The sequence below is a fragment of the Thamnophis elegans genome, chromosome 4 (genome assembly GCF_009769535.1).
Source record: "Thamnophis elegans isolate rThaEle1 chromosome 4, rThaEle1.pri, whole genome shotgun sequence".
Lineage (NCBI taxonomy): Eukaryota > Metazoa > Chordata > Lepidosauria > Squamata > Colubridae > Thamnophis > Thamnophis elegans.
This window is the reverse complement of record NC_045544.1, coordinates 30,432,265-30,443,474: the sequence shown is the minus strand read 5'-3', so window position 1 is coordinate 30,443,474 and position 11,210 is coordinate 30,432,265. Positions and strand designations below refer to the sequence as shown.

Here is an 11,210-nt window from a genome sequence, read left to right as displayed (position 1 = left end):
GTGGACTTCCTGAAATAAATAAAGACATTCCGTGCTCTCATATATAGATATAGATATAGATTTAAAAAGGAAACGACAGCAAAATTAAGTACACTGTTACTTGGAGATTTATTTTGTTTTATTAAATCTGACACCAGTCAGGGAGAAGAAAAAAGAACAAGAAGCATCTTAAAAATGCTTTATATTTTCCATAGAAATTTGCCTTTGTTAGATTTTGAGAATCCATGGGTTCATGAGCTCATCCAATGACCCTCTGCCCTCCCTCCCACACATCTATTTTTTTTTCTCATATTTTTTTTTTAAATCAAAGTGAATTTGCTTGTTGGGTGTAATTTTCCAAGCCTTCACAAACCTAATAAATAAGGAGCCCCTGTAAAACAGTAGCTTGACTTAAGTGAATCTGTACAAAGGAAAAATATAGAAATACAATATGTACAACGTACCATCAGTGCACCATCGCTACAAAGTTCTGATTTAATTGGCTTTAATTTAAGACCCTGCTCCCAAGCTCCTTGAATCACAATCTTCCCAAATGTTTCTCCCTTTGCTAAGCACAATAGCCTTATAGTGAAGGTGCACTCTGATCACTATTGTGAGAACAATTGCTTTATTCAAGTTAGTAAACAGTTACACTGGATCACAAGGTGATTTGAATGTATTTCCCCCCCTCAATTTCCCCCCCCCTTTAAGTATTTTGTCCAAAATGGGATACTTCCCAATTGTTTTACCAAATCAGTGCTCTAGTGTACTTTTGGATTCTTGGCTACAACTATACAAGTGCACACAAGTAAATCCTACCCTGTTATCCTCCACCCACCAACTGAGAATCAGATTGCACATTTCTTTTAACCATGACAGGAGAAAGCAAATAGTGAAACAAAATCATGGGGACTTGCTTCTCACTTTACCCCCGTGTTTTCATTGGCTTGGCCATACCTTTCTAATTATCATGAAAGAGCTTTACATCTGGAGAGATTGTCTCACTGGCTTCCTGGATCACTGCAAAACCATCAGGGTTGAAATTTCATCCAAGTCTTTCATAACACCCAGCAAATATTTCCCCCAGATAGTTTTACACCTTGAGGGGATCCTTTTTTTCCTTTTTTTTTTTTTTGGTCTTTAGTTCAACACTCTTGCTCTGTTCCCAAAAGGGGTTCTATTTTAGGGGAATTGAAAGAGAAAACTGAGAGGAATAAACATTTACTGAGTTCTCTTGGCATTCAGTCTCTTGAAAAACCACAATATAAACTATTCATGCTGCTTCTTACATCTGTCAAATCAAAATTAAAAAAATAAAAATAAAAATTAAAAGCCAGAAAAGTGTAACACTGAAAATATGGCATTAAAAAGGATAAAGGTGGCCTTTGTAAAAATAACACAGAAAAAGTATATTAGCCAATAAAATATTCTAATAACTCTTCATTTAAAAGTGCATCATGGGTAGGAGATAAGAGATGACTCTGAAGTGTCAATACTCCAGTATAGCCCCTTCAACCACCTCCCATTACAACGTGAATAGGTCCAAAACCATACAATGCAAATCACAATTCTTCATGTAGCAGCAAAACCACAGCAGGTTTTTTTTTTGGGGGGGGGGGATCCATTTCATCGTCCAACTTCAAATATTTGAACCTTGAAGTCTATGAGGGAAAAAAGAAGTACATACGTTGGTCCATGTGGCTTTAGAATCAGAGGAAAATCCTCCATCGGCAAAAAACCAAAGGTCTAGGGAGAAGGGGGCGTGGTCATCGGAATGCTGAGAGTACTTTTGAGGGGTCCATGATGTGCTTACAGTCTTCTGACCCAAAGGCACCCTAGGGTTTTAGCCTTCCCTCTGCGAGAAATAATGGGAAATGGCTTTGTTTTCTTGATTTCTGACCAGATATGGTGGTGAATGGACCAGCTGGGGTTGTCTGGTAAAGTAGCACTGATTGCTCTGCTCCCTTTCTCCATGCAAGGTACCCTGTCAATATCAGCATTCCTGCAACAATAAAAGAGACATGTCAATATCTACACTACATTATAATGATTCAGTATTGTACTTGATGTAATGAGAATACTCAGTCATAACATTAAGGTTCTTTCAAGAGTAGAGAAAACAGAAGATTAAGGACAGAAAGCATGCAGAGTAAGAAGCACAATTAAAAAACAATATAGTTTGGCTTAATTTATATTAGTGCAGGGGGGTCAAACTGGCAGCCCGCAGGCTACATGTGTCATGTGCAGGCCATGCCTACCCAAGTTCCACAAGTGGGAAAATTGCCACGAAATGTCATGTGACGGCAACGTGACGCTGCGAGTTTAAAACCCTTGCATTAATGTATATGGAACCTTATTCTTCAAAGAATTTTTGCAATACCATCTACCAAATTCGTCTTCATAAAAATCCAACTAGTTGCAGAATTTCTTTGGAATCAATACTCGAAAGAACCTTCAAACTTCTAGAGCTGTCAGTGGCTATGAGTTCAGAAATTCTATTACCATGTAATAATTTAAAGAAAAGAGATGATAACTCAAATTTTGAATGGTATGTTAAATTCTTCCTGTGACTTATTTCCTGAGCCTGTCTTTCATCAAGCACTGAAACAAATTAATCTTTTGGACTAGAGACAAAAGAGAAATGAAGATGCTCTCTATGGACAATGATATCACATCACTTTCAACTCATGAAAAACCCAGCCTCTAGACTTGGATATCGATTCCATCATTATTCCATCATTAAAAGAGCCATGGTGGCACAGTGGTTAGAATGCAGTACTGCAGGCTAACTCACTGCCCACTCCCGGAGTTCGATTCTGAATGGTTCAAAGTTGACTCAGCCTTTCAAGGTTGGTAAAACGAGGATCCAGATTGTTGGGGACAATATGCTGACTCTTTAAACCACTTAGAGAGGGCTGTAAAGCACTGTGAAGCTGTATATAAGTCTAGGTGCTATTGCTATTATAACATTGTCAGTTCAAATTATGATATTCTCTGATTTTTTATACATATACATCTATCTATCTATCTATCTATCTATCTATCTATCTATCTATCTATCTATCTATCTATCTATCTATCTATCTATCTATCTATCTGACTCAGAAATAAACTGACTAATAAGTCTCCTATCTGAAATTGTGGAATTAGCCAATCCAATTTATCTCCTACATGAGAGGAAGGAAAAACAATTAAACCTGTTTCCTTACATGATTTCACTGAATAATTTCATAGTTCAGGGGAAACAAATTCAAGAGCAGAGAAACTAAGCAAGCTAATCAACATAAGCAAATGACTGTGTTTCTTCCTAATAATTAACTGTGCACCATAATTCCCAGGTGGAATTGATGGAAGAGGTACTTGGAACAGAAGATCCTATATTATCCTATTACCTGGCATTTTAATTTATCAAGGATCAGTGAGATATGAGAAAGAATATCTTGTGGGTTTTAGGGTTTTTTTTTTAGTTTTCCTTTAGTTTTCCTTTATTTGTATGCCGCCCTTTTCCCTGGGGGGACTCAGGGCGGCTCACAATTCAGAAGGGTGGGGGGGCAAGACAAACAGTATTCCAAACATGGAGACAATACAACATATTAAAAGAAGGCACAACAGTCACACAATTCGGGTGGGGTTAGAATCTTAACCCCAGGCCAGCTGGGACAGCCAGATCTTTAAAGCGGCGCGGAAGGATTGGAGGGTGGCGAGGGTCCGAATCTCCACGGGGAGGTCGTTCCAGAGGGTCGGAGCAGCCACCGAGAAGGCTCTCCTCCGGGTAGTTGCCAGTCTGCACTGGCTGGAAGATGGAATTCGGAGGAGGCCTAATCGATGCGATCGGATCGGTCTAGTGGAGGTAATTGGCAGTAGGCGGTCTCTCAAGTACCCAGGCCCACTACCATGGAGAGATTTATAGGTGATAAGTAGCACCTTGAAGCGCACCCGGAGATTGACAGGCAGCCAGTGCAGCTCACGGAGGATAGGTGTTACGTGGGTGAAGCGAGGTGCACCCACAATCGCTCGCGCGGCCGCATTCTGGACTAGCTGAAGTTGTCGAATGCTCTTCAAGGGCAGCCCCATGTAGAGCACATTGCAGTATTCCAGCCTAGAGGTCACAAGGGCACGAGTGACTGCTGTGAGGGCCTCCCGGCTCAGGTAGGGACGCAACTGGTGTACCAGGCGAACCTGGGCAAATGCCCCCCTGGTCACAGCCGACAAATGATGTTCAAAGGTCAGCTGTGGGTCCAGGAGGACTCCCAAGTTGCGAACCCTGTCTGAGGGGCGTATAATTTGACCCCCCCAGCCTGAGTGATGGAATGTTTGGCCAATTCGCGGGAGGGAAACACAGCAGCCACTCGGTCTTTTCTGGATTGAGCACAAGCTTGTTGACCCCCATCCAGTCTTTAACAGCCTCCAGACCCTGGCTCATCACATCCATCGCTTCGTTGAGTTGGCATGGGGCGGACAGATACAGCTGGGTATCGTCCGCATATTGGTGGTATTTTATCCCGTGCCGGCGAATGATCTCACCCAGCGGTTTCATGTAGATGTTGAAAAGGGGGCACAGGACCGAACCCTGTGGCACCCCATACGTTAGGGGCCTAGGGGTCGATCTCTGCTCCCCAACTAACACCGACTACGACCTGTCCGAGAGGTAAGAGGAGAACCACTGTAAAACAGCGCCTCCCACCCCCACCTCTCGCAGTCGTCGCAGAAGGATACCATGGTCGATGGTATCGAAAGCCGCTGAGAGGTCAAGGAGCACTAGGATGGAGGCGTGGCCTCCATCCCTGGCTCTCCAGAGATCATCGGTCAACGCGACCAAAGCGGTTTCTGTGCTGCAGCCAGGTCTGAAGCCTGACTGGAAAGGATCGAGATAACTGGCTTCTTCCAAGGACCGCTGGAGCTGAAAGGCCACCACCTTCTCAACAACCTTCCCCACAAAGGGGAGGTTGGAGACTGGATGATAGTTATTTAAAACAGCTGGATCCAAGGATGGTTTCTTCAGGAGGGGTCTCACCACCACCGCCTTTAAAGCGGGGGGAAAGACCCCGCTTTCCCGTAGAGAGGCGGTAACAACCGCCTGGATCCAGCCTCGTGTCACCTCTCTGCTGTTGACAACCAGCCAGGAGGGGCACGGGTCCAGCACACATGTGGAGGCTCCTACAGCTCTCATGGCCTTGTCCACATCCTCAGGGGTAACAGCCTGAAACTCAACCCAGCGATGGCTTATCGGATCATCCTTAAGTGCCTCGGCTGGTTCTGCAGGATTGGAGTCCAGGTCCGCCCGGAACCGAGCAACCTTGTCTGCGAGGAATTGGACGTACTCCTCAGCCCTGCCCTGCAGCGGATCGCCCGTGTCCCTCCTATTTAGGAGGGAACGGGTTATCCTAAACAGGGCGGCTGGGCGCGACTCAGCAGACGCAACCAGAGAGGCAATGTATGTTCTCTTAGCCATCCTGATTGCTCGAATATACTCTCTGGTGCAGGTTGTTAAACGTGCTCGGTTGGGTTCGGATTTGCTGGTCCTCCATAAGTTCTCTAGGCGTCTCCTTTGGCATTTCCTCTCCCGGAGTTCCTCAGTAAACCAGTTTCAGAAATATTCAGGCATTGTATCTGGAATCTGAAATATCAGAGACCCAAATTATGATAGGGTAATTATTTAACTCCTGTATGAACAGGTCATGTGAGTTTGGAGCAATTTGATCATAGTGTATGAATAGGCAGGCTTACATAGTATTTTCCCCTTCCTCTTCAATAAGGATTCATATGAACAGCCACCTCAGTTGCACAGAAACCTGAGCAGACACTAATAGTTTCCCATTTTCTAAAATAATACATTGATTGATGTGCCTTGTAATTTAGTTTGTTAACATTTCTTAAAAGACACATTTGAAATAATTTCTGTGCTTATTCAGTCCCCTGATAACTGGGGACGGCCACTGATGGTTCACTCTATTCTATAGTAGGTGGAATCACACAATTCATGAAGCACTGGAAAAAACACTCTACAGTATATCTGCCTAAAACAACCTCATATTTCCAGTTTTGCTTTTTAGTGTAATTGACTGAAAAAGTTGGCACAACTGGAAAATCATGTTTGCACCTTCAATCTCATATGCTACACAGTTAACTGAAATATACTGAGAATTTATCTTACATTGCTTGGATCAGACACAATATGGACATCTTGTCTATAAGCACTCAATTTCAGAGTTACAATTTCTACAATTTCACTGCTCTATACATGAAAATGCCATCTTCTCAGTATATTAAGCAAATAGTTTTTAATGTATATCCTAAGTTTATTGAATGGATAATAAAATAAACAGAATGAATAATAAAAAATGTAACGTATCGAAGTTGAAATTGATATTTGGTGACTTTAGCGATTACAGCCATATAGGTTTCTTGGCAGAAATATAGAAGTAGTTAGTTTTGTCTTGTTCTAGGATTTATTTATTTATTTATTTATTTATTTATTTATTTATTTATTTATTTATTTATTTATTTATTTATTTATTTATTTATTTAGATTCCCAATCTACACTACAGCCTTGAAATCCATGAAGGAATCCCAACCAATTATTAACCAGGCTAAACCCCATTTAGCTTCTAAGCCCATTCAAGGTCACCCTTGATTCAATGTTCCACCAACCAAGACAATTAATATTATGAGCTTATTATTCATAGCCGATGTTGTCAGAGTTCCACTACAGTAAAAGGAAAGTTTTGCCTATTGGGAAATGTTGGTATAAACAAACAGTGCACTATTATTTTTTAATGACTGTAATGTAGTAATTTAGCCCACTGAGCACAGTATATGGACGATAATGATGATTTGCCTGGCTCCTTTGGAACAGAAATGGGCTCAGAACGAAGTCAAGCCCATGATTTTCTTAGGGATGTTTTGCTGAAATTATCATAAAACAGGTGGCATGTTCAAACCTACATACGCTTTGGGGTTGCTGTATATTTGTATGAATTGTGTTCTTCTCAAAATCTGAATGTATTCAACATTTTTATTGAAGTGTCTGCTTTTGAATAATCATTTATGTCTCTCCCCTATAAAATTAAATAAATGACATCACATCACTAAAATTGAGAGAAACATATTATTTGGGGGGAAAATAAGAATGTGGGAGCCATTGAAAAAGCAGTACATAGCTTATCTCAAAGCATTTTAATCAGCCCTAGCTGCTATTAACATTCAATGTATTTTGTTTTCTACATCAAATTCCTTTGCTAGTTTCTGCTCTTCTGTCTATCCTTGCCCTGGTGCATTTTCTCCCAAATTGTTTTTTTTAGAGTTCACCATATTATACTGAAGAGCTGAATGTATTTGGCACCATTACTTCTTCATAATTAAAGAGTGAGTCTGCATAGATTTGACTTATTTTTATTTTATTCTTTTAATTTCAACTCCAGGAGAGAATTTTCTTGCTTAAATATTGGGAATTCCTGAGTAATCATATTCTTATGCTCTTCTTCTCACTAAACTAGAATTCAGGAACTGTACTTTGATGCAATTGATGCTGTGGGTTGTTTTTCTTGCCTTTGACTTTAAAGCTCTCAAGCAACATATTGCTTTAATACCAAAGCCCTGCTCATTTTTAAATGAATTGTAGTATTGACAGAATTATGGCCTTTTGTGCTACTAGGCTTAAAAAGGATGCTGTGTGGACGTGGGTGGGTGTGCCTTCAAGTCAGTGTTGACACTTAGCAGTTCTCTGGACAAGTCCCTGCAGTTTTCTTGAGAAGTTTTCCTAAGTGGTTTGCCATTGCTTCCTTTTGAGTGAGGGAGGGAGGGAGGGAGGGAGAGAGAGAGGGAGAGAGAGCTTGGCTCAAGGACACCCAGCTGAATTGTGCATAAAGTGAAAGTAGAACTCAATCCCACCCTGCTCTATTTCTATCTTGATACTTTAACTGGCTCTCACTTTGGGATCTTGGCGAATCTTATTAACTTCTTGTAATAAGTTGTGTTAGTCTTTCATGAAAAGAACTTGTAATAAGTTGTGTATAAATCCACTGTCATGGTCTTTCATGAAAAGAATCATGTTGTACTTGTACTGGTCTGTACCTGTGCTGTTTCTACCTTTTAGTAAAATACAGTTTACTACCGTTTTCTGCAACCCTGGGCCTTCCACATGTGTTGAATATCAGCCTTCATAATTGTTGAGGTTCAACATCTCTGGAGGACACTGTACTGGGGAAATCTGGCTTCAGGCTTCAATTTTTATCAGCAATGCATGTTTTAAGCTAGGAATTAGTAAATGGTGGTCAGCCTGTGCAGTGGGACTTCCACTTGGTCATGAGGGTGCACTAAAAATAGATATTGCGAATAAAAGGGACCACAGAGAAGTGCAGCTATTTATGAAACTGCGGTTTGGTGTAATGGTTGGTTCCAGGCTAGAAACTGGGAGGCTGTCTGTTCTAGTTCTGCTTTAGGCATGAAGTCAGCTGGGTGCCCTTGGGCCTCTCAGCCCAAGGAAGGAGGCAGTGGCAATATAAAATCTTGCCAATATAAGTGCAGAGACTTGTCCAGGTAGTTGCCAGGAGTCAATATTGACTCTAAGACAGTCAGACTCAAGGACAGAGAGACAGACAGATACACATACACAAAATTTCAGTCAGCTTACGATGCATCCTTATGCATAACTGTTCATATTCCATGCTTTTTCAAAATGTCCTAGACAAAGGGATGATATCTTTGGAAAAAGATCTTTAAATAGCAGATCAATTAAGTCATAAAAAATGTACAATCATGCAGCACATAATATCAATAGCAAGTTTTGCACTTCAGGAAGATTGTCAGAAATTGCTTAAAATTACTCTAAATATAGCGTAAACAGGCTAATATTGGTTAACTGCAGAACACCAAAGGAAGTTGAACCTAATTGTTTGCTTTATTTTACACTACACAAGTGCTTCAATATGTACACTTCCAAATCAAATAATTATGTTACACACTGAGTTTTCAAAACAAAAATTGGAAATTCAAATTTAATTGGGGTGGACATTAAACATAGAGGATTTTTTTAAATAAACAGTTTGCTCTTTTTGTCTTAGATATTTATTATTGTACATTGGCTTAAACTTTTTTAGCAACACTGTGAAAACTAAGCCAGCTCTAGGTGGATATTCTTACAGATGGAGACATGTGTTAAACTCAAATGTCCTTCTTTCAAATACCAAGAAGTCTGGGGAAATAAATCCATGGATACCAAGAAAGAAACCTAATATTGTAGAATACGTATGCAATGGGAAGTTAGCACCTGATTTTCACTGAGTTAAATAAACATATTTCTTGCAAGGACATAAATTTCAGGTGTTTTTCCAGAATTTTCATATTTACCTTTTTCATTCCTTTTCTGGTGCACAAATATATTTCCAGCCACAAACACCTTTCACAAGGGGTACAACAGTTCCCACATGGTACCTAATAGACAATGCACAGTGGAATCGAACAATAAGGCTCAAATCTAGTACAAAATTTTACTATTATTTAATCCATTTTTATCCCCGCCTTTTTGAGTGTTCAAGGCGGCTCATGCAAGCTCAGAGGCTTGTACAAATATCCTGTGTGTTGGGTTCAGCTGAATATAATTAGCCTAAAGTCACCAGGTGAGTTCTATTGACTAAACAGGGGTTGAATTTGGTCAAGTTATGAAGACATTAAAGCACAAATTTATTTGGTGATTTGCAAATTGGAATATAGTTGTGATGGGATTTTAATTAAATATATTTGTAAGATGGTTTTTTATTCCAAAATTCCAATTAATTTAGAATTAAAGTAATTAATGTTGAATTGTAGCTACATCTTTTTAAATGGTACAAATCAGTTTCAGTGAAACTGAAGTTGATTGAAAAGAGAGAGAGAGAGAGAGGCCATGATAGATTTTACACCAAGGAAGTTTCACCCTATAGATATAGCTCATAGTCATATTGAAAATGTAATTCTCTATTTGAAAGGATAGACATTTAGTTTTAACATATAACACTTATAATGCTTCTCCTTTCCATTTATTGTCTCTAACAAGCAGCCAGCTTGTCTGCTGTATGTAGCTATATTCCCCATTAATTTTGTAAAGCACAAGATTAAGGTTATGCACCTAAACCAGTGCTATTAGCTGAGTTGGTCTGAATATTCTTGCCTTACTTATTTTTATAATGCATAAGTGCAGGGAGAAAATGGTTTCAAATTGTGGCATAAATAAGAATCTACTCACTTCTCCCATATCTAAGGATTCAAAATGGTCTACCTATATAATTATTACAAAACCCTCAGATGTCTGCTGAAATTCACCTTTCATTCTTGCTTGCTCCGTCTGCTCTCCTGCCCCAGGTCTGTCTGTCTGTCTGTCTGTCTGCTAATCTCTTCATCTGTATATAAAAGGTAAAAGATAAAGGTTTCTCTTACCCAGCCAAGTCCAGCTCTAGGGTGATCATCTCCGTTTCTTCGCCAAGGGAGCCAGCATTGTCTAAAAATGCTTCTGTGGTCATGTGGCGAGAATGACTAAAGCTCCTAGAACACTATTGCATTCTTATCTATCTATCTATCTATCTATCTATCTATCTATCTATCTATCTATCTATCTATCTATCTATCATCTACCTACCTACCTACCTACCTACCTACCTACCTACCTACCTACCTACCTACCTACCTACCCACCTACCTGATTAATAGCGATGATTTGCACACTTTCGTTGCTCAGGATTTTAATTCAAAAGTAATAAGAATTCACAGAACTTACTAAACACTATCAAACAAACCACACTGTAGGTGGCACAATGGATTGTAATGCGAAGTTATTTTAATCCTAAACAGATCTACTCAGAAGAAACCCCATCAAATTCAATAGAATGAACATTTGAATGGGATTTTAGCCATAAAAAGTGAGCAAAAAGTGGAAAAAATATTGTATATATATATATAAAAAGTTTAAAAAATTAAAATGATAGTAGTACATTTCTCTTATAAATCGTTTAACTTATCTTTTATGTACATAAATTAATATAAAATATACATCAATCTTTATAGTCTGTGGATTAGTAGCAGTTTACATAGGGACACTTGATTTGAAATAGTAAGACAAAACAAGCATTTTTTCTATTATGACTAGTAGATGAGAAATAAACATAAATAGAATGGCAACAAAATTTACATTGGCATTGCAAGTACAGGTTTTTCCCCATGCTGCTTTTCCCTGTTGCAGTAGCTTTTAACCCAAACT

The 11,210-nt window shown here is 39.5% G+C and overlaps 1 protein-coding gene across 1 annotated transcript in view; it reads right to left on the bottom strand.

Moving 5' to 3' along the window:
* Positions 1 to 667: 667 nt before the first annotated feature.
* The window catches only part of SOBP (sine oculis binding protein homolog), a 165,793-nt gene continuing 155,250 nt past the window's right edge, over positions 668 to 11,210 (bottom strand). The window contains exon 7 of the mRNA XM_032217171.1: positions 668 to 1,981. The gene's annotated coding sequence lies outside the window, so the exon portion shown is untranslated. The remainder of the gene's footprint in view (positions 1,982 to 11,210) is intronic.